General features: G+C 33.4%; 3 non-coding genes across 3 annotated transcripts; all 3 read left to right on the plus strand.

The window, feature by feature from the left end:
* Positions 1 to 774: 774 nt before the first annotated feature.
* Positions 775 to 847, plus strand: TRNAR-UCU. Its single transcript has one exon. It is a non-coding gene; the product is annotated as a tRNA-Arg (tRNA).
* Positions 848 to 13,468: 12,621 nt separating this feature from the next.
* On the plus strand, positions 13,469 to 13,541 carry TRNAR-UCU. The gene has a single exon. It is a non-coding gene; the product is annotated as a tRNA-Arg (tRNA).
* A 4,370-nt stretch (positions 13,542 to 17,911) lies between these two features.
* On the plus strand, positions 17,912 to 17,984 carry TRNAR-UCU. Its single transcript has one exon. It is a non-coding gene; the product is annotated as a tRNA-Arg (tRNA).
* Positions 17,985 to 19,628: the final 1,644 nt, after the last annotated feature.

Genomic DNA, 19,628 nt, shown 5'->3' on the forward strand with positions numbered 1-19,628 from the left:
ATTGATTAGTAAAATTACTAAACTGCCCTCATGTGTAAGGCACATGCTAACTTAACTGAAATCTTTTAATAAAGTTAGGGCTAAAGGACGTAAAGTGTAACAAGTTTTACAAATAAAGGACTGTGATTGTAATTATTAAAGTTAAAGGTCATCCATTGTAATATGATACAAACATAAAGGACGAAAAGTGTAATTTACCCTAACTAAAAATGTTCTTATTGTTATAATTTAATATAATATTTCAAGTGCTCATTTTTACTAGTCGTATGACATTCGAAATCTTAAAAACAATCCTAACTGAGGAGCTAATTTTTTCTACTCGCACATGGCCCTTGACGGCCCTCGAATTCAAGGAGACGACCCCGCCCCTGGTCCCACATTTAGCACAAAATTCATATTAATTAAAAGCTCAAATTTAATTAAAAAAACACATTTAGTTAAAAATTTAAAAGCCCAAACTCATATTATTACATTGTATGAGTGTACGGTAAAAAAATTAGGATACCCCTTAATTTTCCGTCTAGTTCCGCCACTGTTTTTAACCAACCTTGATTTGTTTTCAGAAAAAATAAATAAACGAAGCTTTGTATATTCTTAAACTTAGTAAACATTGATTTAACATCACAATAAATGACTTTAGCAAATAAAATAAAACAATTCAATAATTAATTAAATGTATAAAATAATATTTTGCAATGGTTAGTAGAAACCGTGGAGTGACGCTATAGCTATTATAAGAGTTGTAAAAGAAAACAATAAAGAAACGACAAAAAAGCACCCGTGGCCTAATGGATAAGGCGTCTGACTTCTAATCAGGCGATTGTGGGTTCGAGTCCCACCGGGTGTGGTTTTTGTATTCATTTTTATTTTGTTTGATATTTTAGTCCTATACGATAAATATATGAAATAAATCCAAATAAGTTGATTAAAAGTGAAACTAGTTGAACTCTTATTCTCGATGTCACAAGAGTTTTACTTCATATATAACTAGGTTATCATCCATGAATACTCACGGGTCGTATATTTAAATTTTATTAAACAATTGTGTATATATATGATAAATATAAATATATGAAATAAATCCAAATAAGTTGATTAAAAGAGAAACTAGTTGAACTCTTATTCTCGACGTCAGGAGAGTTTTACTTCATATAATATAACTAGGTTATCACCCGTGAATACTTACGGGTCGGATATTTAAATTTTATTAAACAACTGTATATATATTTAAAAAAATGAATAATATATGACGAATAAGGTATATTAATTAAACGTTAAAGTCTTTAAAATTAAAAATAATTATCAAAGACAGAAAACAAAGTTGATCATATTCGTTTACATGATTATTAAAAGACAATTTATCATGAGTTTGTATTGTTGATCAAACAATATCGAAACAATAATGGTAAAGTGAATGAATGAATCAGAGCAACTTGCGCCCAGTGGACCAAATCAACACCATAACCTATGTTTTTTTTTTTTTTTTTTTTTTTGACAAAATATCCATTCTTATAATATAATATAGAATTAACAATTTGTAAAAGTCTTGGTTATCAAGAATTTGTAAGTGCTCTTTTTTCAATCTCCAAGCCAACCTTCAATAAAAACCAAACCAGTTTGCTGGCACAAAAAAGTTACAAACATAACAAAAACATTACAAACAACAACCAAACTTAAACACAAAACTCAAGACCACGAACTATGAGGTTGATTTGAATCTCCTCCATAAACCTTATTCGCTTCGGTCAACCCTGGATGTCTCGCTGTTAACCATAGAAAACATATTTCTTTGATTTTGTCCACCATGACACTTACACGAGCCTCCTTTTAACTAAACACCCAATCGTTTTGTGATGCCATATGGTACATACAGTTGACAAAACAATTAAGTTCATCACCTTCTTTCCCTCCTTAGACATCCTATTACCCTCGAAATGTGCCACCACATCGTCCAAAGAACCGCAGTGTTGTGAACATCAGGATGTTAGTCCATATGCATACCTGTGACCATACTTGCCTCGGTACCTGACAGTTATGGGCTAAATGTGAGCTGTTTTCCGGACGTAAATAACATAATGAACATTGAATATCCGTAGTTGGAACACCCCTTCGAGTTAACGCCACCTTTGTTGGTATTGCATCCGCTTTAGCCCTCCATAAGAAGTAATTAACTTACGTCGGCATCCAAATGTTCCATTTGACATCCTGCCCCAACGACTGGCCCATGGCAAGACACACATAAAGGTTGTGTCAATATACGAACCCAGAAATCATATCAAATACATGAACCCAAACACGAGCGGCGTATTCACGGGTTAACATGAACTTGACCCGTTTAACCCGGAGGTTTAAGTTATTACATAAACGGTTTTATAAAAATAGATGGGTTAAATAGGTCAACCTGCTAACCTGTTGGGTTGACATGAACACTACCCTTATTTAGACTAAAACCTGACCCAAAATGTTTAGACTAAACCCAATTGAAATTTAAACCCTTAATTGAAAGTAGAATATTGTACTTACAGAAATGTTTCTAAGTTGTTCATCAAAGGTCTGCATTCTTGTTGGTTCCTTTCATGTTCAACTCTTAAAAAATTGGAAACCAATAAATCCCAACATTCAACTTGACTTTTAAGGTTAACATATGAAACTTTTAATTCCAAAGTTATTTAACATTTTTTAACAAATTCAAACATATCACCAAAATTCCACACACAGCCAATTCTACTTGTTTCCAGTTGCGTATGGAATTGCCACATGCAATCATTAGGTAGAACAGGCTCATGATCGTATTCCTAAGGACATAGATTATGATAAAAAAAATTATTTTAAAGACGGAGACATACCTATGAAGGAGACTTGACCATCGAGGAAACCAAGAGCAGAGAAAGATGATTTGTTAATAAAGGCATCTGAATCCACTCCTGAAACTGCATGTAGGTGATGTAGGATTTGAACAATGCACCGCATCTCATTCTGCATACAAATTCATGAATTGGTGAGACTTAAGAAGAATCATAAACACTATAAACAAAAGCTATTGCTACAAAATAAAAAGGCTAATTGAACACATATCTGAAAACCAAGACAATAAATATATTGAAATTGGACCTTCGGAAAACGACAGTGGCCGCACCACCGTCTCTACCATGATCTTTGGCTCCTTGTCAATAAAGCATACGTATAAAAAATCATCTTTTGATGTTTGTTATTGCTTGGGAAAATCTGTTTAGTCACCAGAGGTCCAGTTAAAAGTATTCACAAACCACTAAACACAATGTACTATAATTTAGTATGGCTAAAAACACACGGAGAAAGGCACACAACAATATACCACACATGAACCTCTATATATTTAGACACCTAAACATTTCATTGAATCACTTTTAGATAGACATAAGATGTCTACCGTATAAACTTATAAACTAAGAATCAACACCTTTTTTTATATAATATTTTTTACAAAAACAGTCTTACCTTAAACTACACATGCATTTGTGTTACTCAAAATGAATATGTTGGCTCTAATGAATTCTCAACATCAATATCATCACAAAATTTTGTAAACTCAAATTTTGCCTCCTACGCCAGCACATGGTATAATCACAACCTGTCACAGTCAAATAAGATCTATTTTTCGTTGTAAAAGAAAACAGAAAAAGAGTACCTCCAAAGAAAAAAACTCATTCAGCCTCATTGTTTGACAACCAGCTCTAAGTCTCCTATAACCCCACCTCTGTAGAATTAAAAGGTGAAATAGACTATATTATTTTTCAGTGAAATAGACCATATTATGATTATTTTATAATCGAGTGTCAAATAACAAAATTTAAATAACCTCAGTTGTAGTTGTTCTGAGACACAGTTGGGGCCTAATTCCAAGTCCAAAATCTATTGACTCCTATATGCTATTTCTTTATAACAACTGCCCGCACTAAAATTTATCAATTTAGATTTAAAATAATAGGCATCACGCAAAGAATATAAGGTACATGTTCTACAAAACGATTGTTCTCTAAAACCTTATTCATATTAAAATAGGTTAGTACTATACAATGATGGAAATTTACAACACATATCATGACTTATTTACATGAGATCCAATTGAAACTAAACAATATGCTAAACTAATAGTAAATCATCAACGTTGCATGTAGTTTACCGTGCACTGTCATCCTCATCACCTATCGGTAGCCGGAAAGGGAAGCTAAATAGCTAACGATAATCACAAATAGGTAACTAAAAGAAAACAACATTAAAAACTGGAAAATAGTTTATCAAATTTACCTTAGTATTCTGGTGCCTGTGAATGTCACTTAGATCCTCATCTCCGTCAACCTTCCTTTTCCAAGACCATTGAAAATAATAATAAAATTTATGTTAACCTTAACTTTTTCCTAGAGCAAATTTTCAACTTATTGATATTGCATCATTTTGCCAAAGAAATAACTATTAGCACCTCATTGACTTCTAAAACAACGGTTTACCTGAAAAGAGCATCTGATTTTTTTCAATCTTAATAGCTGCAAGTTCTACATATGCCAACATCAGCACCTTCAGATTCTTCCTTGCTCGAACCGCTGGTCTCAAAGACAGAGATAACTTCTTCATTGTCTTCCTCCATAAACCTAATGTTAAAGAACAAAAATCAAACACACTGCCTTTACTTAAGATTGCCCTACTCCTCGGTAAATAAGTCTCAAAGTGAATTGAAGAAGGTATCAAATAAGATTTAGAAAATAAGATTCTTCGATAAAAAAAATGGATTAGGGTTATAGTTTATTATAAGACAGAGTAAACATGGAGATGTGTTTTAGGAAACAATCGGATATCCACCTTTGTCTATACCTCCTCCGACCCTCCGACTTTCAGTAGCGGTGAAGTATGTTTTCTCTAAAGACAACTGTAAACGATAATATATATGCTGCAAAAGGATACCCAATCGTTAAAATTGGTAGCAAGGAAAAAAACTACATTCAATTTTCATCAAACACGTAACCGTAAGCAATCAAAAAATCAACAATACTAAAACAATCAAGTTTTTGTGTTGAGCTTGATCTTGTGGCTTAGCCAGAAGGCTGAGAATTTTATGGCAACTTTCAACAGCAACTTTTACTCAAGAAACATACCTTGCAAGATTAAACACTAAATCCCCATCAATAAAAACAAAAAAAACAGGTTGAGGACTCAAGATATCTTTTAAAGTCAGCAGTTACTATAAGAAGTTCATTGACATAAGGATGGGGACTTGAAGGAGGTTGTCACTAATGCAAAAAGCTGGTCCATCTGGCGAAAGTATATCATGAATAAGAGTATATAACTAAACAGCCCACATTAATGCAAAAAAACAATGACTGAATTCAACATACTCAAGAATTCAAATGAAATAAAAACATTATAAACCCAGATAAACCCTTATTAAAGAACCAAATCCCCCTAAAATCTAAGTAATAAACATCAGCCCTAGTTCAGAAAACAAACAACACTTTCTTATTATTATGATATAACATTAACAAGAAATAGTCCCCCCATTAAAGGCATTTACACACACATAAACAAATCAACTTAAAAAGACACTTGCCTAAAATTTGGAACTCCAAAATCTAAGCTTCATGCCACCCCATCAGCGGTGACATTCTTCAGGTTTTATCCAAGCAAAGACAGCAGACCACCACCATGGCACCATGAACCCTCCCCTAAGGAATCTTTGTCAATTAATCAATTTTGAAACTTTTATTATTAAATAATCTTTTATAAAAAGAAATAGGTCAGTAAATACCTAAATTAGGTTATGCGGGACGATTGAAGACCTGAACTCACCCTCTTTGTATAAATCTATATAACATGTAGAGCCCATACCTTATGTCACGCACAAATCGCTTATTGGTTGGATAATAGCAAGCCGTTAGGAACTCCATAAAAATTTTCAAACGCATGATTAAGAATCATCAACCGCCAAACCAGGTACATAGCGAAAGGATTTGGATCGTAACATGGTGGTCCAATGAGACGTTTAGCAGCACGTTCGGGACGCCTCCTAAAAGGAGCCGTTGGAAGATGAAGCCATATTCAAATATGTGAGACTAAAGAAAAAAATATGTAGACTAAAAAGTATAAAGATAGTTGAGTAAAAGCAAAATAATGAGTGGTTTCAAAAACTCACCTAAATCAGGTAAATCGATATTTAGCTTTTCAATGCTTCTCCGGGTTTGTTTTAGCCTAAACTGTCATGAACCGCCTGGCCACCTCTAATGCTGCTTGTTGCTTTGGTTATTAAACATGAACCACCACCACTATTTTTCCAGCCCCCTTATCATTCCTTAACAGCCTAAAACAATACGATTTATAAGGATGTTGGTTGCCACTTTTTCTTTCTCTAGTAAACTCTTTCTCTCCTTGGTTTATCGACCATCAGAAGCCAACGCTGGAGAACACAACATATCATCTTGAAATCCTTGATTGAACACCAAGATTTACTTACGGACCCCCGATTCATACACCTAGAATCAGCCCCGAAACATATTATAAGTTAGTAAAACAACTATGATCGTAGTATGATTGTATGAGTAGCGACTCACACAACAAAACTAAACGGTACCCTTTAAACACAGAGTCAACAAAAGCTCTCATGATAGTTAGATAGCTTGTACGAACATTCATCGAGGATAGTACTAACAAACCTAAAAGTTTTTTAATATAAAATGTAGGGAAAATCATACTCCAACTAACTAATTCAGATCTGAAACTTCAAATCAACAACAAAGAGATCAATATTCAAAAAATAAATCAACAAAAACTGCACAAAAGGTAAGGCAATTTGGCGCCGTCAAAAGCTTAACGGTCTCACTAACCTCTCCACCATTTACAAATGCATCCACAAACCACGACGTTTCGCCGGAGCGGCCAATGGTCATCGCTAACTTCCACTCGCTTGTTTTTCTCTCTTTAAAGCTCCATCAACATATTTTAGACCAGCAACCTCCTCCATTCTCGCCTCTAACAAAATAGTATAACTGTAACATTTTCTGAAATAAACTTTAAAAAAATCAGTAACCTATAAAATTCAACGACTTCAATATACCATGATTAGGTGAAACATCAGTTGTATGGCTCAAAATTGCAGAGCCTTTAGGACACCAATCGGAATTTCAGGCCATGATGTCAATGTACTACTCCCAAATCTCATGGTACAACCCTTGCAAACAACTTCCATACATTTAAGAACCTTATCCATATAGACATAACCACTACATCTCAGAAGGTTGAAATTCCAAGAAGTCAATCCCTACATTGTCAAATAACCAATTTACCTTCTTATTTTTCTTTTTATCAAGAAACTCATTCATTCAATGAATAAATTGCATCTAAATAACGTTTTAATCTTTTACCTTTGATCAAAGATAAAATCATTTGCGAAGACTTATGAATAAATTGCATCTAAATAACGTTTTAATCTTTTACCTTTGATCAAAGATAAAATCATTTGAAGACTTTAAGGTTAGAGGTCTTGAATTGGTTTGACTTTGACCACAATCCTTAAGCTTCCTAATGAATGAATCAACGTAAGAAAATGAAGCCATTGATTGCATCTTCCATTTCAATGTGGTTAAAACAACCTATTCCACTCCTTGAATTATTTTGGCTTCGAACACAAATCTTGATTCAAAAGCCTGCAAATAATATCTACACGAAGTAAATAATTCTTGAAAACTTGAAGTAAATTAACCTATTTGACTCACAAAAGTCAAATCAGACAGTTTGCACGCTAGATATTAAAATACATACCTTTGGCGATGAAATATTTAGAAACAATACTATAAACCAAAGTATCACAAAATAGTCTTTTCTAATTTAATGTTAAATTCAAGGAAAAATATAAAAATAGAATACATACCTACGACCAGAGCTTCTTGTATATTCTTCAACTTTCATGATGTCAAGACAAACTAAACTCCAAAAGTAACTTGCATTAGCAGCACCACTCCAAACAACCACTTCAGAAATGATGAAAAGACACCGTAAAAGCATACAAAGTATGCAAATGCCATAACAAACATCAAGAATACCAAAAAGTGTAAGGATCAAATTAGACAATATACCAGCTTTTTTCTATAAATAATTAGTGTCGTATATGATGAAAATAATTATAATATTTCAATATAAAATGTAGGAGACTGATGTAAGTACAATAATGTAGGAGACTGAATGTATCAATAATACACTTTTGGTCGAATTTGACATGTTCCACCCACTTGTCATGTTTCTGTCTTAGTTAAAAAGAATTGCAGTTTACATGCCCGACCTGATAGAAAGAAGACATAACCCAAATAAAAACATTCAAAAGTAATGACGATCAGAAAAAGTACAATCTCAAAAAATTCCAAAAACGCAATGACGATCAGAAAAAGATTAATATAATATAATTTCAACAGATGCTTGATGTATCACTAAAGAGCATTCCTTTTTCAACTGTAACAAAAAACAAAATAACAGAAAGAGAATACAAAGAAAATGTTTTGTACTTACAGAAGTTAAATGCCACTCAACAACCCGAATATTATAGTCGGTTAATGCAGCTACTGCTTTCTGCGATTTAGCCAACGAATGAGCTATCACAAAAGAACCGCCAGAAGTTGCACATTTGTTGCACGAATTGGGTTTAAATATATGGGCTTAGCAAACCTAGTTTTGGCCATAATGGATATTGCCTAGTTCAGTAAACAAAAAAAATTAGTTATGACATAACGACATCATATGTAAAATACAAACAGAAAAAAATAATTGCATATGTACCTAGTCCATTCCATCAGATTGTGTCTCAGTGTGTCTTTCACACTCACATATAAGTTGACCAAGTTCTTTCTTCATCAGAGATAATAAAATAACGATAGTTAAACATAACATTATGCAAGCACTTGAAAGGGTGCCTTATTACGGTTTCAAAATGAATCAGAAGACGAACATAAACTACTAAAACAATGCCGAAATCATTAACAACAAATGCACAATTAGTGATACCTTCAATGCAACATAATACTTGTTGATGTTCTTTATCTTGATAATCAACAAAGTTAAAGAACATACGTAACATCAATAAAGTCGGTAAATTTGTATCAAAAAAGAACCAACAATAACCATTCATGGTATATATAATAATTAAGATGTAATAAACACGATTTTGTTCAGATTCATTATTAGTACTATGGTAAATACGAAAAAAAATTCATAAAAAAATACAATTCTGTTTCAATTTCCCTTTTTGATTCTAAACTAAAAAAATGTGAAATCACTTGTTCTCCCTAATTAGTTTATCACATATGAGATTCAAAGATCCAGATTCTCTCTAAATCTAAACACAAAAAAGTAAATCAAAACTTTTTAATAGACAAAAAAAAATCTCAGTTGTCCGACCAAAAGCATTCCACGTTCAGACACCATCAAATGAATATAGTCCTTCATGCCCTAGAAAAAAGATGAGCAGGTAGAATTCTTTCAGTTATCAAAATACTTCTTGCTAACATGAATCAGTTATATGGAACAAAAACGACAAAGATGTGAGGTGGATTATATGCAAAGAAACAAAATAACATCAGAAAGAGAAATCAAAAGAATAAAATTAAAACCTACGCTAAGAAAAATAGATTGAAGGGTAAAAACACATACCTTCAATAGCGGAAGAAGATCTGATTAGAGAGATGAGAAATCGCATAGAAGTGACGACCAGAAATGTTGAGTGGATCAAGGGTTTGGTTTTAGGGTTGTGGAGAACGTTGAAGAGTGTGAAAGAAGAATTTGAAAAACAAGACATATATAAAGGATCCATCATGGTTGATCCAAACCCAAAAGTCCGACCCAATGCTTTTCGGATCCCATGTCCATTGTGAATTTGTGTGTGTATTGAGATATCAGAATGGATTCCCCCAAAAATCACCATATACCTACACCATAACATGCCACATCAACAAAAAAGCTCCACCATCACATGTCATATGGCCCAAATCATCTCATTTAATAATATATATAGATATAGATTCTTGTATAGCGTGAGTTATATGACACGAGTATTCATTTTGACATAAAAGATAAAATATTACCACTCAAGATAGCAAGACCATGGGCGAAGCTTTTAAGGGGCGGAAGGGGGTGGCCGACCCTCCGAACTTTTCGTTCAGTAGTGGAGAATAAGTAGTTTTCGTTCGAGTCCCACCGGGTGTGGTTTTTGTATTCATTTTGATTTTGTTTGATATTTAGTCCTATACGATAAATATATGAAATAAATCCAAATAAGTTGATCAAAAGAGAAACTAGTTGAACTCTTATTCTCGACGTCAAGACGAGTTTTACTACATATGTAATTCTTGTATAGCGTGAGTTATATGACACAAGTATTCATTTTGACGTAAAAGATAAAATATTACCACTCAAGATAGCAAGACCATGGGCGAAGCTTTTAAGGGGCGGGAGGGGGCGACCGACCCTCCGAACTTTTCGTTCAGTAGTGGAGAATAAGTAGTTTTCGTTCGAGTCCCACCGGGTGTGGATTTTGTATTCATTTTGATTTTGTTTGATATTTTAGTCCTATACGATAGATATATGAAATAAATCCAAATAAGTTGGTCAAAAGAGAAACTAGTTGAACTCTTATTCTCGATGTCAGGACGAGTTTTACTTCATATATAATTCTTGTATAGTGTGAGTTATATGACACAAGTATTCATTTTGGCGTAAAAGATAAAATATTACCACTCAAGATAGCAAGACCATGGGCGAAGCTTTTAAGGGGCAGGAGAGGGCGGCCGACCCACCGAACTTTTCGTTCAGTAGTGGAGAATAAGTAGTTTTCGTATAGAAATTTTTAGGTATATACGTTTTCGACCCCTGGTTTTATAGAAATTTTTAGGTCCGGTGACTTCCTCCACCCGGGTCGGAATCTCAAGCTTCGCCAGTGACAAGACCCAACACTAAGGTGGTGTTTGTTTTTTTAGAAAAAGCTCTTCTGGCCTCTTATGTCTGCGTCGCGCAGACCACGCGTAGACGTTTAGCTTTGCAGACCGTTTGTTTTTTTAGAAGACATTTCATTAAAAATGTCTTCAAACCTCTGCGCGTCCTCTTCCCCACGCAGACATGGTTCAATGTCTTCCCACCCTTCTAACCACTTCTTCTTTCCTAATCTCATAACACAGACACCTCTCCTCCACCCCTTTCTTCCTCCCAGCCGTCTAATTCAGATTATAAACCCTAAAACCTAAACCACAAACAACATATATCGAACTACAGAGTCTCACAGGCAATCAAGTTACCGATTATCATTGAAATAGACGAATCAATCGATCATGAACAGTTCAAATCCAATCAGCAATTACACAACCCAATGATATACACAAAATATAAATAAATTATACGAGACAATGTAAGAAAATGACCTCGGTCAACAGAATTTCGCAATTAGGGCTAGGATCATGGGTTTCTGGATATCATATGTGTTTCAATGGAGCACTTGTTCGTCACGGAACACACGTTTTAGTTGTGTGTGTTTTATAATATATGAATATGAATGTTTTCTGCTTATAACTTCTCTGTGTTCTCTCCCCAGGACGCAGGAAAAAGGTTTTACAGAAAGAAAGAAAGAACGTGAATAGGAGGATTGTGATAAATTAACAATTTAGCCCCTTGTATTTTCCAACAGTTCCAAAATTGCACGGTTTATATTTATTTCCTAACCTTTTAATTTACTACGGGAAATATTATTGGGATGTCTATTCACTGTGAGGTGGTGGTGGTGGTGTATGATGGTTATGGTGGTGGTTGTTTTTAGAGAGAGAGAAAGACAGGTGTTGTTTGCTTGCAGAAGTTAAAAAACAAACAATCTTTTTCTTGCATACTGTAGAGGTTTGGTCCACCTCTTCTGCTACAGATGTTTGCAGATGTGGTTCGCAGACTGCAGATGTTTTACATCTGAAAAAACAAACAACACCTAAGAGAATTAGATAAAAAAATTTACATGACATTCTAAGCCTTAGAATTTCATTCAAATTTATTGTGGTTTATCGATGTTGAAAAATCAGATATGATGTTTATAGAGTTAATATACCTTTTTACGGTATAACTAATGTTAGTAAATGATATAAACTTACTAAGGTAGCTCTATTTATATTTAACCAACTTGATTTTCATTTTCAAAAATTATAACATACGAAGCTTTGTATATTCTAAAACTTGGTAAATATTGCTTTATTCTCGTAATAAATGCAAGATAAATGAACTTTATGCATCATGTATAAGGTAGAGGTTCCTGTAAAAAAATGGTTTTTTTTTGTGATAAAGGTAAGAAAGAATCTACACCATTATATCTTTGATCTAATGGTTGAGATTATAATGGCAAAATTGTAAATAATGTTACTATTAAACATATTAATTTTCTAGATTAAGGGTATACATGTAAATTTAATATTTTTAAATTAAGAAACTAACATTAATGCACATGCAACTTCCCCCCGTCTTTTTTAAACGTCAATAACTTTTTATACGTAACTTTTTTTTTAAATTACACTATAATAACGAGCGTTTTTTATTTTTAATATGAGTACCATATTGCTATACTTATATAGAGAAAAAAATATGTTTCGATCAGATGTTTAGTCCATGATGTTTTGTCTATGTTCATACAGTAGTGTTTTAATTGTATTGTGATTTAAAGCGTGGTGTTTTAAACACATAATGGAATGCAAGTGTAAAACACTATACGATGAACATGCGAAGAACATCTACTGGAATGTAGGTTTAAAATACCATGGTGTTTTAACATATGGAATCTAGAACATCTACTAGCATGCAGATGTAAAACACCATGTATACAGGTTTAAAACACCATGTACAATAACCATACTATGAACATTATACTAAGAACACATTCTGGAAATGGAGGTGTCTTTAATAGTGTTATATACTTATTGAATCGTGTTATATACTTATTGAATGATGTTGTATACTTATTGAATGGTGTTATATAATTATTGAATGGTGTTATATATGTGCTGAACGGTGATTTTGCAGTGTTATTCATAGTGTTTTTATAGAGATCTTTAAAATGGTGTTATATAATTATTGAATGGTGTTATATACTTATTGAATTGTGTTATATAATTATTAAATGGTGTTATATACGTGCTGAATGGTGGTTGCAGTGTTATTCGTAGTGTTTTTATAGAGAGAGATCTTTTAAAAAAATAATGTTCCTATAAATAAGGTGGCGGTTATGGTAGATTTTGAATTAACTGAACCAATGATAAAATTACTTGTTTACCCTTTTGAAATAATTTAAATTGAAAACACATGTCATCTCCACAATATTTCTCACACTTCTCACACTTTTAACCATTTTACAGTAACCTTACTCATGTATAAAACAATACTTTGCATTTTGCAATTGTTAATGAACCATGGTGAAAACAAACGAGAGGACCACCAAGCACCCGTGGCCTAATGGATAAGGCGTCTGACTTCTAATCAGGCGATTGTCGGTTCGAGTCCCACCGGGTGTGTTTTTTGTTATTTTTATTAAAGCTACTTTTTACACTTTGTATCATTGAGACATATTTAATTCGCCAAAACTAGCTGAACATTGGAATGCCCCATATATTGAACATTGGAATCATTGGAATGCCCCATATATTGAACATTGGAATGCCCCGTATATTTAATTCTCCAACACTAGCTGAACATTGGAATGCTCCTTTAATTCGTATCAAAATGTATGGTATTACTAGTCTATGTGAAAATGACTTGTGTAACATTTGTAATTTATTTTTTTTTTTTGAATGGCTAAACTTGCATGTCATGGGGATTGAACCCATGACCTCCACCTATTCTACACCTTAACTAATTCACCAACACCATTGGGCTATTCCCAATGGATTAAATGTCTGGTTGGCTTTTTTTTTGAAAATAACTAATTTATTTTAGGAGTTAAATGTCTGGTTGGCTTTTGTGGTTTGCAAATATTGTAGACTAAGTCCTAGTAGTTTAATAATTACACATTTGGTCTCAGTCTTTGTAATTTTTGCACTCGTGTGGTCTTTATCACTAACCTAAGTTAAGTTATCCAGTTAAGTTTGTATTAAATTACCAAAGTGCTCTTACTTATTAATAAAAACAATAAATAGAAAATAGTTTAATTAAAACATATATCTTTGTGGGTCCCACCCCCACTTCTTCCCAAAATCACCATATCACCATACTAGCGACTTGTTGGAGTATATGGAAAACGATGAATGAAGGAATTTTTAATGGGAAGAGAGCAAATATAGATGGGATCTTTGGAGAAATAGAGGCAAATATGTTTCATGTGGATTAAATGCATAGCAAAGAGAACAGATTTGGACCGAAGGAGGTGGGTGAATTTCGAATTTTATAAAGGAGTATGATACAGGGTAGGGTTTCTCTACAAAGTGTGTTTTTCTACAAAGTGTAGGAAGTGTTTTGTGCCATTGGATGAGTGGTTTTAATGGTTGAGATTAGATGAGTGGTATTTTTGTAATATATGTATTTTAATTAATGATTGATTTAATTGATGGATGGTATTTTGGTAATTAAACATGTTTTAAATAGAGAAACAACCATCATTAATTATTTCTTGCATAACTCTCCTCACATTCTCTCTCCTCATTAAACAAAATCCCCTAAAATCATGGATGAAGTTGAAGATAAAAGATTTGATTGTGTTTAAAAGCTAAAATATACTAAATTGGAGTTTGATTTGTTTTTTTTTTATCTAGTGACGAGAATCAGAATTCAATTTTTTTTTAAAAAGTATTGTGTTTTATATTAGTGATAAAACACACTGTGAATACAAATTTTATGGAACCAGAAACTGATAAAATACATTGTGAAGAAACATGTGAAGAAAAACACACTGCGAAGAAACTGTGAAGAAAAACACACAGTTAAAACACATTGTGACGAAACTATGAAGAAAAACACACTGATAAGACACACTATGAAAAAACAGTGAATAAATACATATTGATAAAACACATGGCCAATAAATACAAAGACACGTCCTTCATGAAACATAAACTACTATAACATATTTTGCGTAAACCTACAACTCATAAAACACAACGTCAAGAAATTGTTCAAGATCGATAAACTTATGTGTTACATGTGAAGAAACCATAAAACACAACATCCAGAATACACGTACATGCAAAATGATAGCATAATCAACTACTTGGATGCCGAACAACTAAAACCGGATGCATTTTTCCATTACCACAATTAATCATTACATTAGACATCGACATTTTTTTAATTGTAATAGCAAAAAAAATCATCTCAAAGAAAAGGGAATGATGCGTTTTGATTTATACGTAAACCGTAGCTGATACAAATCCATGAATAAGATATAGGGTTTCCTTAAAAGTCTCATTTTATTGTTTTAGATTTATTTTTTCCAAAAATAACTTATTTAGTGAATTACTATTATACCCTTTTGTTAAAATTCTCTATATGACACATGTCATAACCATATCACTTCCTACACTTTGTAGAAAAATATGACTTTGTAGCCAACTCCTTTCTGTATGATACATTGTTTATTGTTATGTTTTTTATGGTTTCGAACTTTCGACTTCATAGGGTGATTATGTAAAATAGGTGGTTGGCATAGGCTATAGGGTGTGGTTGGAGCCCCCATGGGGCTTTATCATGCCACCTAAGCTCCACGTCAGCGCCATGTCACCACAGGGGCTTTATCATGCCCCCATTTAAATTACAGGGCGTGGATGGAGCCCCATGTCATGATTACCTAATTATTTATTTATTTAAATATTTATTTTTTTAACTAGAAAATAAAAACAAAACATAATTTCATTAAAAAAAAATAAAAACACTACATAATTTCATTAAAAAAAATAAAAACACTACATAATTTCATTAAAAAAAATAGAAACATTACTCGTCGTCTGTGTTGACTCCTCCTTGTTCACGATAAAACCATAGGTGCTCTGTCAGATCGGCTCGAATGTTATGGTGTGTGTGCCTAGCCCGTATCTTCGCTCGGATATCTTCTTTCTCAGCATATGTTAGTATTGGGTCCGTCGATTGGATACTTTCATCATAGCTTTCTCCACAAAACGCTCTACCCGAGTCCTCCAATATCATGTTATGCAAAATGATACACGCATACATGACGTTTCTCATTTTACTTTTTTCAAGTATCCTCGACGGCTGGGCGATGATAGACCATCTTTTCTTTAACACACCGAAAGCCCGCTCGATATCTTTTCTTGTTGACTCTTGTTTTTTCTTGAAATACAATCTTTTTTCGTCATCTGGGCACGAAAGACTTTTACCAACGTCGCCCACTCGGGATAAATACCGTCTGTGAGATAGTAGCCATACTTATACTGCACGTCGTTTGCACTAGACGTTCATGAGCAGCTAACCGATTCCGTTCAATAGGCGGTTATCTGGTACGCGATGCAGAGGATTCAACTTCTCGCAAATAATTAATCGCCTCCTGCGTCATGATGATAAGATAACCGTATCGTCAAGAACACCGTCGGATGAGGAGCTCGAAGAAGACATTTTTTAGTTGTGATTGGTGCGTGTTTTAATTGTGATTGGTGTGTGTTTTGGTTGTGATTGGTAAGTTTTTTTAGTTTAGGATAGGTTAATATATATAATAAAATAAGAAAAAAGTTTTTTTTTTTTTTTTTTTTTTTTTTTTTTTTTTTTAATAATGGACCGTTTGACAACGGTCATGTTGACCATTCTTCCTCGTTCAACGCGTTTCCAGCCCGTTATCATCTTGGCGAGACTTGTATGGCGCCCCGACTTAGCGCCGGAGGTGTGGTCCGATAGCGCCGTGGGGCTATAGATGCCCAACTGGCTTGGGTGGCGCCCCCACATCCTCCAGCCTTAGTAGTTTACTAACCATTTGTACTTTTAAATCTTTGGGGTGTTGAATAAAAGTTGTTGTTTTCTGTTAAAAAAAAGTAGAATAATAAAAAAAAATATTTCTAATATTCAAGTCAAATATACGGTCTTAAGGCTCCATAAAATTAACCTCTATAAAATGACAACGACCTAATTCTTATATTTAACTCATGCTGTAAACTTTCAGTTATTTTCAATTTAATCATTCATTTTGATTTTGTTTGATTTTTAGTCCTATACCATGAATATATGAAATAAATCCAAATAAGTTGATCAAAAGAGAAACTAATTGAACTCTTATTCTCGACATCACGACGAGTTTTACTTCATATATAATTCTTGTATAGTGTTATAACCAAGTATTCATTTTCACGTAAAAGATAAAATATTACCACTCAAGATAGCAAGACGAGTGGCGAAGCTTGAGATTTCTGACCAAGGGGTCGAAAACGTATACACAAAAAAATTTCTATAAAACGGCGGGTCGAAAACGTATATACCAAAAACTTTCTATACGAAAACTACATACTCTCCACTACTGAGCGAAAAGTTCGGGGGGTCGACCGCCCCCACTATCCTACGCCCTTAAGCAAGACCCAACACTAACAGGATTAGATACAAAAAAATTTTAATTGACATTCTAAGCCTTAGAATTTCAATCAAATTTATTGTGGTTTATCGATGTTGAAAAACCAGATATGATGTTTATATACTTTTATACGGTATAACTAACGTTAGTAGATGATATAAACTTAATAAGGTAGCTCTATTTATTTTTAACCAACTTGATTTTCTTTTTCAAAAATGATAATAATACGAAGCTTTGTATATTCTTAAACTTGGTAAATATTGCTTTAATCTCATAATAAAGGATAAATGAACTTTTTGTATCATGTATGAAACAATACTTTGCAATAGTTAATGAACCATGATGAAAAACTTTAAAATATAAAACAAAGAAGAAGACAAACAAGCACCCGTGGCCTAATGGATAAGGCGTCTGACTTCTAATCAGGCGATTGTGGGTTCGAGTCCCACCGGGTGTGTTCTTTTCTTTTTATTTATAGTTTTTTTACCTTATATTATTGAGAAATTATATTCGGCAAAGCTAGCTGAAGATTCTTTTATTTGGAGATGGAATGCTCCCTTAATTCGTATAAAAACATCGTATCAAAATGGAAGTTGTTTTAACGGTGGCGTATTCGGGCTGAGTGGTATGCTTCTTCATAGCTCACGTATATATCAATAAATTGTCTATTGTTAGTTACATAAATCTATTAATCGTTTGTTTTTTAAGTAAAAATTTTTGTCATAAAAGAACATATAATATAAACACAATGTTGATTCAATTTCTTTTTTAGAAACAGATGGATAAAGATGATTAATGTTTTAAGTTAAAACAAAAAACTGACTTTTTTTTTAATTAACAACATTGCTAAACTTTGGAATTAATCAGCTGTGCTCATTGTTTTACTTTTTAAGATGATTGTTTTGTTATTGTACATTTTTATGTAAGGGGTTTTATTATAACACAATTTTGTTAATCAGGTCTACATTCCCATCCATCCATCCATCCATCCATCCATCCATCCATCCATTCTATCTATAAATCTTAGAAAAACACACCATGAATTGGTGTTTTCCCTTGAAATCAAGAGGTATGATAGCCTATCTTTATATCAAAAGAATGTAGATTGACCATTTGACCCTAAAACTTGATGTTTTTTTTTTCCCAAAGGATGTTTGATTGGTAGAATATGCAGCTGTGTAGTCAAGTTTTGCTTTGAGTTCAACATGACAGTTGGGGATCATTATAGTCATGAGTCATGACATGTATGGCTTCATATTTAGTGAATAATCATGTTAAGAAATTCATTGTCAATATAAAAGTTTTCAATTCCATACACTGAGTGATATTATTGTGTTTGGTTTAGGCCTGTCAATGGATTGAATATTGATTCATATCCAATCCAATCCGATCCATTTGAATCACTTATTGGATCATAAAAAATATCCTCTAATCCATTAATTAATCCAATGGATCGATCCATGTAGCTAAGGCGATCATTCATAACCACCCAAACTCAATTAACTAAAGAACATGGTGGAAAGATACGCTTCTTATTGAGTCACAAGACAAATATTTGAATTAAACATCATTTTCATGCTATAAATGAACCAACCCGTGTATGGTTATTATGATAAAATAAGTCCATACTGGTTAAACAAGGCAAACGAAATATCGGGGTCAAAGTTTGAAGCTGAAAAGGTGAGAAAGCTGGGTTGTGCAGGACCTGAGTTCGCTTACGCAAGGGCTGCCATAGCCTACGCCGATTATAGTTGTATGCACAGTTCTTTAAATTATATAAATACCCAAGTAGTATCAATTCGTTTAGCTCAATTTCAGTTCTCATCTGGTGTAAAAAAGAGTGAGACACTGGTGGTGGGCAGTGATAGGAGACACAGGAAAACTTGGGTTTGATCCTTGAGGCAAACAAGTTTTACCGGTAATTTTATCGTCGTGCCTACGGGCGGGTGGGTTACCGGGTTTTCCCCGGAATTGGTGGTGGGCGACTTGGGTTACTCTCGGAGTACTTCGTTTGTCCAGTGGTGCCCTGAGAGTGCTCGGAATTGATTTGTTGGCAGTTAAAAAAAAGTACCAATTCGTTTAAATAATAAGAATAACATAA

The sequence above is a fragment of the Helianthus annuus genome, chromosome 3, assembly GCF_002127325.2.
Source record: "Helianthus annuus cultivar XRQ/B chromosome 3, HanXRQr2.0-SUNRISE, whole genome shotgun sequence".
Taxonomy (NCBI): Eukaryota; Viridiplantae; Streptophyta; class Magnoliopsida; order Asterales; family Asteraceae; genus Helianthus; species Helianthus annuus.